The sequence below is a fragment of the Lithobates pipiens genome, unplaced genomic scaffold (assembly GCF_037356315.1).
Source record: "Lithobates pipiens isolate NorthernLeopardFrog02 unplaced genomic scaffold, aLitPip1_a1.2 Scaffold_27, whole genome shotgun sequence".
In the NCBI taxonomy this organism is placed as follows: domain Eukaryota; kingdom Metazoa; phylum Chordata; class Amphibia; order Anura; family Ranidae; genus Lithobates; species Lithobates pipiens.
The window spans coordinates 91,926,577-91,940,367 of NW_027507788.1; the positions used below are offsets into that span (position 1 = coordinate 91,926,577).

At 44.5% G+C, this 13,791-nt stretch overlaps 1 protein-coding gene across 3 annotated transcripts in view; it reads left to right on the plus strand.

The window, feature by feature from the left end:
• The window catches only part of SYT3 (synaptotagmin 3), a 382,859-nt gene that overhangs the window by 223,991 nt on the left and 145,077 nt on the right, over positions 1-13,791 (plus strand). The window lies entirely within an intron of this gene.

A 13,791-nucleotide genomic window follows, 5' to 3' on the forward strand; every position in this document is an offset into this window, starting at 1 on the left:
TGCGTGACAGGTAATTTACATATCTCATGCACAAATCTTAGAGAGGCATTCTGTGTAATTCTCATCCCCCTCCTCCTTTCTTCTCCAGCTCTCCCAGGATTGGCTGCTCCACACCTCAGCATGATTGGGCATGCTGAAATCATGTGGTGACTTTTCTGGGTTTTGATCATAGCAGATGTTGAGTGTAAGAAATACAGAGGAGAAAATTCATGTTGACAAGGGGAGTGTAAAGGTGGGCAGGAAGTCTACTAAGAGCACGACTCCACCCACTGAGCTTCGGACAACAAACCATTCTGTTTTTTGGGTCTCATAATAGACAGAGGGGAGACATTTGACAGGTAAGGATACACGCAGGAGGCATGTATATCCTTATAGATAACCACTATGGCAGTAGTTTAGAAAGGATGAGAGTGGGTTTACATCCACTTTGAAGGTCTTGGAGACTTCATTTCTATGCTTGCTGCACTGGGGCATCTAGGTGTCTCACTGTGTATTCTAGCCAGCTGCAGAACTGAAAATGGCATAATCTTCCAGGCCTTAATATTTTAGCTGAAGGTCTCTAGATATGGTGCACAAACTGCAAGTGTAATAACACTCATCTCATTATGTGCCCATAATTGGCCTTTAAAGCTAAGCTCTAGGCAGCTATACCAATGAGATTACAGGAGTTCCATGGTCAAAGCATTTACTTTAATGTTTATAAGAGCAGCATTATTATAACAAAACAAATAGTTATATTTGACAATCCAATATAAGCTTACTTAAAAAATCACATGTTATGTTATCAGTTCTGCCTATCTGCTGGCCACCTCTTTACACAACTTCCAGGATTCCTTGCATGCTTTGCAGATTCTCCTTTGCTGTTTACTTTTGATTTCTAAGGACTACATATCCCATGGTACCTTGCTGCCTGCAAGCAATGATTTTTGTAGTGACTCCGCCTCCTGAAAAACTCCTCTTATCGTAACCTCTGTTGTTCAGAAGGCAGTCTCTTTAAAATGTATGACACAGCAGTGCCTACTAACAGGGCATAGTGAATATGTGTCACAGAAATCCAGGAAGTAAATGTGTGGGAATCTACACATTTACGAACTTCAACATTGTTTAAATTAAAAGTGGTAGCCTTGCAATAATTGAAATGCAATGTGAAAATTAATATATATGATTTTACATTTTGACTGTATGAGATGCTTTGAGTCCAGTTATGTGTTCATCAAAATATTTTTTTTAATACAACTAGTAACTGAATATATTTTTATGTTAGCTTCTCCCTGCCTGCTTTACACCTAAAATTATGCACTGCTGCATTCAAACCACATGCATTGCACACAGTTGCAGGGTGGCCCCTTCCATTTGGAAGGCTTGCATTCAATGGGTGTTGCTGCCCGCTGAACTTGACAAAGGGGATCATTTTTGCTACGGCATGTGTGCACCCCTAAACACTGCCTTTTCAGCTTAAGGGGAAGTAGCTGAGGGACAGTAAAACCACAGTTCTGCCTTGTGTTTTTACCTCCTTTCAATGCAAGTGTAAATCAGTCCTAACTAATCAGTTGACATGCTGGGTTTGGTTCTTTGTTCAAGATTTACTGCTTCATTTTAGTAAAGCTTTGCAGGCTGAGTTTGGTTCTTTGGTCCAGATTTACTGTTTACCTTTATTAAAGCTTGGTAGGCTGGGTTTGGTTGTTTGGTCAAGATTTACTGCTTAAAACGGAGGTCCAACCACCGTTTCAAAAATTAAAAGCCAGCAGCTACACATACTGCCCTGGAGTCAAGCGATATCGACACCACAGCTGATGTTTCCATCAGCTGTCGGGTGCTCCCGCCCCCGTAGCCAGTAAGGAAACCAGGTAGTGAAGCATTCCGGCTTCACGCCAGGTCGCTACTGTGCATGCGTGAGACACCGGTTGTGCTCTCCTACTGGTCCATCGGTGGGGGAAGGAGAAGGGAGCCAAGCGGTGATGTCAGCGGCCATGGCCGAGACTCCCAGAAGTGGGGACAGGAAAAGACAGGATCCAATCTCTTCCCCCCCGAAAGGTGCCAAAACTTTTGGGTGGAACTCCGCTGTCAGGTCACCTTGAGGCCAGGTGACAGATGCACACGGTAGGGATCAGAAGTGCACCGCAAGGTTGTGTACCCTACGGCTGACTGCTGCGGATGGGAGTCAAGGCGATAAGGAAGGCAGGGCCGCGAAACACCAAGACGGATCCCACCAGGGTTAGAGCGTAAGATTCCCTGGGGCGCAGAGTCTAAGAGCCAGCAGGTGTTCACCAGAGCCTCTAGTGGTGAGGATGGACTGGGCTGCAACTGGCATCAGGTCGCGACCCCCAGGGTCCCCCAGCTCACACCCACAGTAGGCAACAGGAGGATAGGGATAGTGACGGATAAAGCCAAGGTCGGGCCACAAGCAGACAGGGCTAGTCAGGGACACGCCAAAAGGTCAGGATCACAGGCAAACAGGGATAGTCAGGGACAGGCCAAAGTCGGTAACAGAAGAGCACACGGCAGGTAACAGGAAGCCAAACACACAAAGGTTTATCAGCAGGGTTGGCCTGCAGTGCACAGGTTAATATAGAATTCTCTGATAGGAGCTAGGGTGGAGCCATGCCAGACGATGGATTACAAAAGCAGTCAGGTGAGGGTTGGTTGGTCTCTAGAGATGAACACATGGAGACAGGTAAGCAGACAAACTCTATTGCATAACCATGACATCCGCTTTAACTTTGGTAAAGCTTGAAAGGGCTGAGTTTGGTTCTTTGGTCAAGTTTTACTGCTTAACTTCAGTGGGTAAAATGTGAGGTTACAGACCAGGCTGTGCTATAACTGTAGGAGAAAGATGGTCTAATCACAAGACTGGTTGAACAGAATTTCAAATACTGTGTCAGGTAAGACAGTCCACATGCATGTATACATGTACGGTGGCACATGTAGCCATTTTTCCTGGAGTTCAGCTAGAATTGTTTACTTTCCCATTTTCTCATGTCTAATATGGCCATGCTTCAATTCACATCAGTGCAATCTAGTCTGTGCTGTAATGCTTGTTTGTTCATAGAGTTATACTTAGCCCCTTGGCTGCTCCTTTTCCTTGGCACTGTTTAAAGTTTACTGTACACATCTAAAATGAAATATACAACACTCTAATGACTATACCTCTGGGAGACTTCTGAAAGTCTCTTAATTTGAAGAGTTACATTGACTCCTCTTGCATAAAACTATTGGATGTAATTCCACGACTGAAAAATTATCCGTCCACGGAATGCATCTTATTAATTTTCATTAGCATTATCCGTCTTCCGCAAATAATGTTAACTTTTGTTGCACAGTGTGTTTTCATAAAATATTAAATTCTTCTCAGCAACGGTATAGATTAAATAATTATACACATAAGTGTACTTACTTGGAGATGTGTGGCATCACATTACAAGTGCATTAATTTGTTGACACACAATAAAAGCTATTGCTGCTTAGGCGAGATTAACAAATAGCACATTCACTTGTGTTTTAGATTAGTTTGTTTTACAGTGCCTTGCAAAAGTATTCACCCCCCTTGGCATTTTTCATGTTTTGTTGCCTCACAACCTGGAATTAACATGGATTGTTTGAGGATTTGCATCATTTAATTTACAGAACATGATCACAACTTTGAAGATTTTTTTTTTTTATTGTGGCACAAACAACAAATAGGACAAAATAACAGAAAAAGTCAATGTGCATAACTATTCACCCCCCTAAAGTCATTACTTTGTAGAGCCACCTTTTGCGTCTATTACAGCTCCAAGTCACTTTGGATAAGTAATATGAGCTTGCCACATCTTACCACTGGGATTTTTGCCCATTCCTCCTTGCAAAATTGTTCCAGCTCCTTCAAGTTGGATGGTTTATACTTGTGAACAGCAATCTTTAACTCTGACCACATATTTTCTATTGGATTGAGGTCTGGGCTTTGACTAGGCCATTCCAACACATTTACATGTTTCCCTTTAAACCACTCAAGTGTTGCTTTAGCAGTGTGTTTGGGGTCATTGTCCTGCTGGAAGGTGAACCTCCGTCCTAGTCTCAAATCACACACAGAGTGGTACAGGTATTGCTAAAGAATATCCCTGTATTTAGCACCATCCATATTTCCCTCCACTCTGGCCAGTTTCCCAGTCCTGACTGCTGGTGTTCTTTGGATATTGTGATGTGTTAGGTTTGCACCAGACATAGCCTTTTCTTTGATGGCCAAAAAGTACAATTTTAGACTCATCAGATCAGAGAACCTTCCTCCATACATTTGAGTCTCCCACTTGCCTTTTCGCGAACTCAAAACATGCCATTTTGTTTTTTGCTGAAAATAATGGCTTTCTTCTGGCCACTCTGCCATAAAGCCCAACTCTATGGAGCGTACGGCTTATTGTAGTCCTATGTACAGATACTCCAGTCTCTGCTATAGAATGCTGCAGTTCCTCCAAGGTTACCTTAGGTCTCTGTGCTGCCTCTCTGATTAACACCCTCCTTGTCTGGTCCATGAGTTTTGGTGTGCACCCATCTCTTGGCAGATTTGCTGTTGTGCCATGTTCTTTCCATTTGGTTATGATAGATTTGATGGTGCTCCTAGGGATCATAAAAGATTTAGATATTTTTTTTATAACCTAACCCTGACTTTTTCTTCTCAACAACATTGTCCCTTACTTGTTTGGAGAGTTCCTTGGTCTTCATGGCAGTGTTTGGTTAGCGGTGCCTCTTGCTTAGGTGTTGCAGCCTCTGGGGCCTTCCCAAAAGGTGTGTATATGTAATGACAAATCATGTGACACTTAGATTGCACACAGGGATCATCATTTCACTAATTATGTGACGTCTGAAGGTAATTGGTTGTACCAGAGCTTTTTATGGGCTTTATAACAAAGGGGGTGAATACATACGCACATGCCAATTATCATTTTTGTTCTTCTGAAAAATTGTTTTATGTATATATTTTTCTAATTTTACTTCACCAACTTTACTATTGTGTTCTGATCCATCACATATAATTCAGATTAAAAAAACATTGAACTAAAGTAACAAAATAGGTAAAAAGCCAAAGGGGGTGAATACTTTTGCAAGACACTGTAGTTTTGCTTAACCACTTCAGCCCTGGAAGAATTTACCCCCTTCCTGACCAGAGTGATTCGGCACTGCACCGCTTTAACTGACAATTGCGCGGTCGTCTGACATTGTACCCACAATTTACATCCTTTTTTTCCCCACAAATAGAGCTTTCTTTTGGTGGTATTTTATCGTCTCTGCGTTTTTTTTTGTTTTGCACTATAAACAAAAAAAAGTGCCAATTTTGAAAAAAACACATTTTGTACTTTTTGCTATAATAAATATCCCCATTTTTTAAAAATAAAAATAAAATATTTTCTTGGTTTAGGCCGATCTGTATTCTTTTAAATATTTTTGGTAAAAAAAATCGCAATAAGCGTATATTGATTGGTTTGCGCAAAAGTTATAGTGTCTACAAAATAGGGGATAGATTTATAGCATTTTTATTAATTTTTTTTTACTAGTAATGGCGTCGATCTGCGATTCTTTTTTTTTTGTATTGTGACTGCAACATCATGGTGGACACATCTGACAATTTTGACACATATTTGGAACCATTGGCATTAATACAGCAATCAGTGTGATTAAAAATGCATTGATTACTGTAAAAATGTCACTGGCAGTGAAAGGGTTAACTGTGTTCCCTGGGAGGTGATTCTAACTGAAGGGGGAGGGAACTAACTAGAGAAAGTGATGGATCGTGGTTCCTAGCTAATAGGAACACACGATTTGTCACTCCTGTCAGAACAGAACAGGGAAGTGTGTGTTTACACACACTCGTCCCTGTTCTGTGCTCATGATTGCTCATGGCCGGGGGTCATTGCCACCGTCGGCCACGAGCATCGGAACCCCCGCTGTGCAGCCAGCGCCTGCTATCCCGCGAGCCGACGTATAGCTACGAGGTTTCGCGCAGGGGAGCCAACCTGCTGCAGTATAACAGAGGATTTTGCATTAAAATATACAATTTAATTTACTCTGTGACAGAGACTAACCTTAAAACAATCTTAAACACTTCAGCCCCGGACCATTTTGCTGGCCAAAGACCAGACCACTTTTTGCGATTCGGCACTGCGTCGATTTAACTGACAATTGCGCGGTCATGCGACATGACTCTCGAACAAAATTGACATCCTTTTTTTTCCCACAAATAGAGCTTTCTTTTGGTGGTATTTGATCACCCCTGCGGTTTTTATTTTTTGTGCTATAAACAAAAATAGAGCGACTATTTTGAAAAAAAAACGCATTATTTTTTACTTATTGTTATAATAAATATCCCCCAAAAATATATAAAAAAAATGTTTTCCCTCAGTTTAGGCCGATACGTATTCTTCTACATATTATTGGTAAAAAAAATTACAATAAGCGATTATTGATTGGTTTGCGCAAAAGTTATAGCGTTTACAAAATAGGGGATAGTTTTATGGCATTTTTATAAAATTTTTTTTTTTTATTAGTAATGGCGGCGATCAGCAATTTTTATTGTGACTTTGACATTATGGCGGACACATCGGACATTTTTGACACATTTTTGGGACCATTGTCATTTATACAGCAATCAGTGCTATACAAATGCAGTGATTCCTGTGTAAATGACACTGGCAGTGAAGGGGTTAACCAGTGGGTGGCAGTGTAGGGTGTGAGGGGGTTAGCTCGGCAGCAGGTGTGTGTGACCCCCTGGATGGGTTCACAACACAAAATTAGGCACAGCAGACAGCGTTGTAGGTGCAAAAAAACAAAAGATGCAGTTTATTTATGCTACATGCAGTGAAACATATAACAGCCAAACAAAAATAAAACATGAAAATAAATCCTGGTCAGCTTGACCTCTAATTACACACTTAGACTCCCTGACTAACAACTGAGTGCAGCCTTGTGCTGCCCCAGTCCCTGTCTCTGTCTCTGTTGTAGGGGTTTGCCACACAGGCGTTAACTCACCGCACAGAACAGGTATCACACTCCCCAGTCTATACACACAAAACTGGTTCCAGGATGGAGCATCTCCCTAAGCATGCTGGGGTTTTTTGTAGAGGTCTTAATGAGCCCACTTACTTCATCTGGGCTCATTAACTCTTCCCCTCTAGTTGTACAAGTCTGCATAAAGCCTGAATCTAGGGCATACATATTTCCCATCCTGGATACAACCAGGTGACTTTACCTGCATGCTGCCACATACCCCCCCCTCTTGTTTCAACCTTGGGGTTGTAACACAAGCAGTCAGACACGCATGTATCCGAGACAAAGCATCCACATTCCCCATTTTAACACCAGGGCGATGCTTAACTGTAAAGTTAAATTCTTGTAGGGCCAGGAACCACCTATTTACCCTTCTATTGGTCTCCTTGTTCTGAGCCATCCACTTTAAAGGAGCGTGATCAGTCACCAGGTCAAAGTGCCTACCTAGCAGATAGTACCGAAGGGAATCTAGAGCCCACTTCACTGCTAAACATTCCTTCTCAATCGTGGCGTAATTTACCTCACGGGACTTCAACTTCCTGCTGAGGTAAATGACTGGGTGCTCTTCCCCGTTCCAGACCTGGGATAACACTGCTCCTAACCCAACGTCTGATGCATCAGTTTGTACAACAAAGTCCTTAGAGAAGTCTGGTGAGTACAACACTGGCTGGCTACATAAGGCTGTTTTTAAGGACTGAAATGGTTCTTCAGCCTCTGGGGACCATTTAATCATAACAGACTCTTTCCCTTTTGTCAGGTTGGTGAGGGGCATAGCCTGAGAAGCAAAATGGGGAATGAATCGTCGATAATAGCCAGCGATTCCCAGAAAGGCTCGTACCTGTTTCTTGCTGTTGGGACGTGGCCAACTCTGTATGGCCTCGACTTTATTTACTTGGGGTTTTATCACCCCCCTCCCAATAGTGTACCCAAGATATTTGGCCTCCTCCTGTCCAATGGTACACTTCTTTGGATTGGCCGTAAACCCAGCTTCCCGGATAGAGTCTAGGACTGCTTGTACTTTTGGCAAATGTGAGACCCAGTCTGTGCTATGGATAATCACATCATCCAGGTAAGCTGCAGCATATTTCTGATGGGGCCTCAGAATCTTATCCATTTTCCGCTGGAATGTTGCCGGTGCATTCTGTAACCCAAACGGCATTCTCTTATATTGGAATGCCCCATCTGGGGTTACAAACGCAGTTTTCTCCTTGGCCGACTCGGCTAGGGGAATTTGCCAATACCCTTTGGTGAGATCAAGAGTTGTCATATATCGGGCTGTTCCCAGCCGGTCAATCAACTCATCTATACGCGGCATGGGGTAGGTGTCAAATTTTGTAACTTTATTTAATTGTCGAAAATCGTTACAAAACCGCCAGCTCCCATCAGGTTTGGGCACTAGTACGATAGGACTGGACCAGTCACTCTGGGACTCCTCTATTACACCCAATTCCAGCATCCTTTGTACCTCCCCACGTATTGCCTCCCGTCGGGCCTCTGGTATTCTATAAGGTTTTAGTTTTACCCTTTCTCCTGGCGGGGTGATAATGTCATGCTCTACGCCAGATGTTTGTCCCGGAAGCTCAGAGAAAATCTCTTTGTTACGAAGTACAAACTCTTTAACCTCCTGTTGTTGGGGTTTCGATAAGGTGTCTGCTATTCCAACCTCAGGAACTAAGCAATCAGGCTGTACTTGTGACAAAGTCTCTGCGACTAGGGATTCCCTATCCCTCCAGGCTTTCAGCAGATTGACGTGATAGATCTGCTCCGGCTTTCGCCTTCCTGGCTGTCTAACCCTGTAGTTCACCTCACTAATTTTTTCAATTACTTCATATGGACCTTGCCATTTGGCCAGAAATTTGCTTTCAACCGTTGGGACTAGCACCAAGACCCTATCCCCCGGGGAAAAAGTACGGGTCTTGGCCGTACTTGGTTGTACACTCTCTGCTGTGCTAACTGCGCTTGGTTTAAATGTTCCTTTACAATTGGCATTACCTGTGCAATTCTATCTTGCATCAGGGCGACATGCTCAATCACACTCCTGTGAGGAGAACTCTCATTTTCCCAAGTTTCCTTGGCGATATCCAGCAGCCCTCTTGGGTGTCTCCCATAGAGCAACTCGAAGGGTGAGAAACCCGTAGAGGATTGGGGTACCTCCCTAATGGCAAACATCAGATAGGGTATTAGACAGTCCCAATTCTTTCCATCTCTATCCACCACCTTCTTTAACATTTGTTTTAGGGTTTTGTTGAATCTTTCAACCAACCCATCTGTTTGGGGGTGATACACAAATGTACGCAATTGCGTCACTTTGTACAACTTGCATAATTCTTTCATAACCCGGGACATAAAGGGTGTACCTTGGCCTGTAAGCAGTTCCTTACAAATACCCACGCTGCTAAAAACAAGAGATAGCTCTTTGGCTATGGTTTTGGCCGAGGTATTTCGAAGAGGAATTGCTTCCGGATAACGGGTGGCATAGTCCAATATAACCAAAATGTACTGATGCCCCCTGGCAGACTTCATTATCGGACCTACCAAATCCATTGCGATCCTTTCAAAGGGGACCTCAATGATAGGAAGAGGTACCAGCGGGTTACGGAAATGTGGCATAGGTGCCGACTTCTGACACACAGGGCAGGAGGAACAATAATTTTCTATTTCCTTCATGACCCCAGGCCAATAGAATCTCTGCAATATCCTCTCTCTGGTTTTCTCTGTCCCCAGATGACCTCCCAGAATGTGCCCATGGGCCAATTCTAACACCAACTTCCTGTAAGGTTTGGGCACTACAAGTTGCTCAATGGTTTCTTCTGCCCTTTGAGCCACTCGATACAGCAGGTCCCTTTCCATAGTGAAGTAAGGATAAGTGCAAGTCTTATCTGGGTTCACTAACTCGCCATCTATTTTCACCACATTTTCCCGTGCCTTTATTAGGGTGGGGTCTTTTAACTGTTCTGTGGCAAAATTTTCCATGTGAACCTCAAGATCTGAAAACTCCACAGACGGCATGTTTTCATCTGAGAATGTTGGCTCCTCCCCAGTTTCTCGAGTTTCCCCCGCCAATACCGACAAAGGAAATTCAGGAGAGTCCTCACCACTCCCAGAGGAATTCTGGTCATCTTCCTGGTTTATAGGGGCACCAGTGGGGGGCTCAGGACAATCCCAGAGTTCCCAGAATTTTGGAAAATCCCTTCCCACAATAGCATCATGTGGTAAGTGAGACACTAACCCCACCTGATGAGAGAGGTTACCTTTGGGGGTCTCAAAAAACACTGAAGTTACAGGATATTCTCGGGTGTCCCCATGCACACAAATAACAGCCACCCTGTTCTTCCCAGAGACCTCTGTAGTAACTAATTCAGCTTTTATCAACGTTACCAGGCTACCTGAATCCAGCAACACATCAACATTTCTACCATTAATACACATTTTACATAAATGTTTCTCAGATCCCCGAATGGCAGTGCATGCAACTGTCGCAAACAGCGACTGACGTCTCTCCCTTATAAAGTCACATTGCATAGGCTCATCCACAACAGGGCAATTGGCTGCAATATGTCCCTCTTGCCGGCAGCGGTAGCAAATAATCTTTTTCGCTGCCTCTTGCAGCATGGGCTTCCTGGGCTGCTCCCGCCAGACCTTAGGAAGAACTCCCACTCTCTCACTCTCTCCACCCTCACCCCTTGGAGTCATCTTACCCGCCACTGGGAATGATCTGGTCTTAGGGTGGAAAGTCCGTGAGTCCCTGGAAGAGGTGGTCAGGTTCTCTGTAGCCAAGTACCTCTCAACCAGATCCACAAGTTTATCTGCATTTTCTGGATCTCCATGGCTTACCCATTTTTGGATGGCAGTAGGAAGAGCTCTCAGGAAACGATCCATAACAACACGTTCCACAATGTTTGGTGCGGTCAAAATCTCTGGCTGCAGCCACTTCCTGCTCAGGTGAATGAGATCATACATTTGAGACCTGGGGGGTTTTCCAACCTGAAAAGTCCAATTATGCACACGCTGAGCCCGGACGGCCAGGGTGACACCCAGCCGTGCCAATATTTCTGTTTTTAGCACCACATAGTCTTTTGCTTGGTCAGGCTCTAGGTCATAATAAGCTTTCTGCGATTCCCCAGTTAACAGAGGGGCCACCAGTCCAGCCCATTGCTCCTTAGGCCACTTTTCCCTTTCAGCAGTCCTTTCAAATGTGGTCAAAAACACCTCCGGATCATCCTCTCCAGTCATTTTTGTCAGTAAACGGCTCACACCAAAGGATGCGGTATTAGTGTAACCACTTGCCTCATTGGTCTGCGGACGTTGCTGTATTAATGTCTCTATTTGCTGTTGAAAACTCTGCTCTTGCTTCTGCAACAGGTCTATGAAGCGGGCTTCAGATCGCTGCTGGGCTTGTTGCTGAGCTTCCAGACACTGCTGCAAAGTTGCATTTGTCTGCTGCTGGGCTGCAAGGCTCTTTTGTAAACCTGCATTTGTTTGCTGCTGATTTGCATTTGCTTGCTGCTGATTTGCATTTGCTAGAGCCAGCTGTCTCAGTATCTCTTCCATGCTGGCCTTAAAAAAAAACTGCCAAAATTCTCCACCAACTGTGAGGGGGTTAGCTCGGCAGCGGGTGTGTGTGACCCCCTGGATGGGTTCACAACACAAAATTAGGCACAGCAGACAGCGTTGTAGGTGCAAAAAAACAAAAGATGCAGTTTATTTATGCTACATGCAGTGAAACATATAACAGCCAAACAAAAATAAAACATGAAAATAAATCCTGGTCAGCTTGACCTCTAATTACACACTTAGACTCCCTGTCTAACAACTGAGTGCAGCCTTGTGCTGCCCCAGTCCCTGTCTCTGTCTCTGTTTTAGGGGTTTGCCACACAGGCGTTAACTCACCGCACAGAACAGGTATCACACTCCCCAGTCTATACACACAAAACTGGTTCCAGGATGGAGCATCTCCCTAAGCATGCTGGGGTTTTTTGTAGAGGTCTTAATGAGCCCACTTACTTCAGCTGGGCTCATTAACTCTTCCCCTCTAGTTGTACAAGTCTGCATAAAGCCTGAATCTAGGGCATACATATTTCCCATCCTGGATACAACCAGGTGACTTTACCCGCGTGCTGCCACAAGGGATTAAGTAGGGGTGTGTTACTAACTGTTGGGGGCTGGGCTTTCATTTAGTGAACACTAATCTCTGCTCCAATCACATGGAGCAGAGATCAGCGTCACTTGTTGCTAGGCAGAACGGGGAGATGCTGTTTATAACAGCATCTCTCCATTCAGCCGCCCCTTGAGACATTCGCGGGTATGTGATCGAATCTGCGGGACCCACGACCGGACTCACGGGGGTCCCGACCAGCATGCACGATGGCAGGGCGGCATTAAAGATTGGACGTACTTGTACTCAAATATGCCTGCCCGTACCATTCTGCCAACGTACATCTGCGTGCGCTGGTCGGGAACTGGTTAATAAGGACCATAATTAGGTATATATATATATATATATATAGTCTTCTACATATTTTTGGTTAAAAAAAAAATCACTATAGGCGTTTATTGATTGGTTTGCGCAAAAGTTATCATGTCTACAAACTATGGGATAAATTCAGGGATTTTTTTATTTTATTTTATTTTATTGGTAATGGCGGCAATCTGCGATTTTTAGCGGGACTGCAACATTGCAGGGGACAAAACTAATCCCAAATGACACTTTTTGGGGACCAGCTATACAAATGCACTGATCAATGTAAAAATGACACTGGCAGGGAAGGTGTTAACACAAGGGGCAATCAAGGGGTTAACCGTGTTCCCTGGGTGTGTTCAAACTGTAAGGGGGGTTGGCTGCCTGAGACATGACAGAGATCACGGTTTCTGATGACTGGAAACTGTAGGTCTCTGTCATGTCATCTGTCAGAATTGGGAATTGGGATCGCAGGTCCGACCCACCCGCAGGCATGCTCCTGCAGCGTGCAAAGGGCAAGAAAACGCTGCCGTGGTATGCGGCCTCCCTCAACTGCGTCTGCATGAGCAGACGTACAGCAACAGCAATTTGCTCAGGAGAGCCAACCTGCCACAGTATAACTGCAGCGGCTGGTCCTTAAGTGGTTAATAAATATAGTGGTTCATGTGACATAAAAATTTGCAACTATCACCTTTTTGCTCTACAGAGCCTCTGCTCCCAGAAAATATTTAAGAGAAGTATGTTTTTTTTCCCCCCTTTTATACATACCTAGGTGGATGCAGCTTGGGACTGATGCTGCATCTGTCCCCTGGCGTCTCTACACTGAGAACCAAGTCATCAAACACAGTCGATAGCTCAGTTCTCACAGATCTCTGAGAGAAGAGCTGCTGACTGTCAATCAGCAGCTCTCCTCTCTGCTCCTCCACGCTCATTGGAGCGCTGAGCTGTGGAGGGGTGGGGATCAGCAGTCTGTCTCTCAGCGGCTCGCTGAGAGGCTGAAACAGGCATCAGTGCAGGCACCTGATGGATTCAGACTTCATTGTCGTGATGACGCAGTGCCTGGACTGATTCCTGTGACATCAGCAGAGAGTGGACTTCAGACTGTTCTCTGATGAAAACGGCTCTCCTCTCTGCTCCTCCACGCTCATTGGAGCGCTGAGCTGTGGAGGGGTGGGGATCAGCAGTCTGTCTCTCAGCGGCTCACTGAGAGGCTGAAACAGGCATCAGTGCAGGCACCTGATGGATTCAGACTTCATTGTCGTGATGACGCAGTGCCTGGACTGATTCCTGTGACATCAGCAGAGAGTGGACTTCAGACT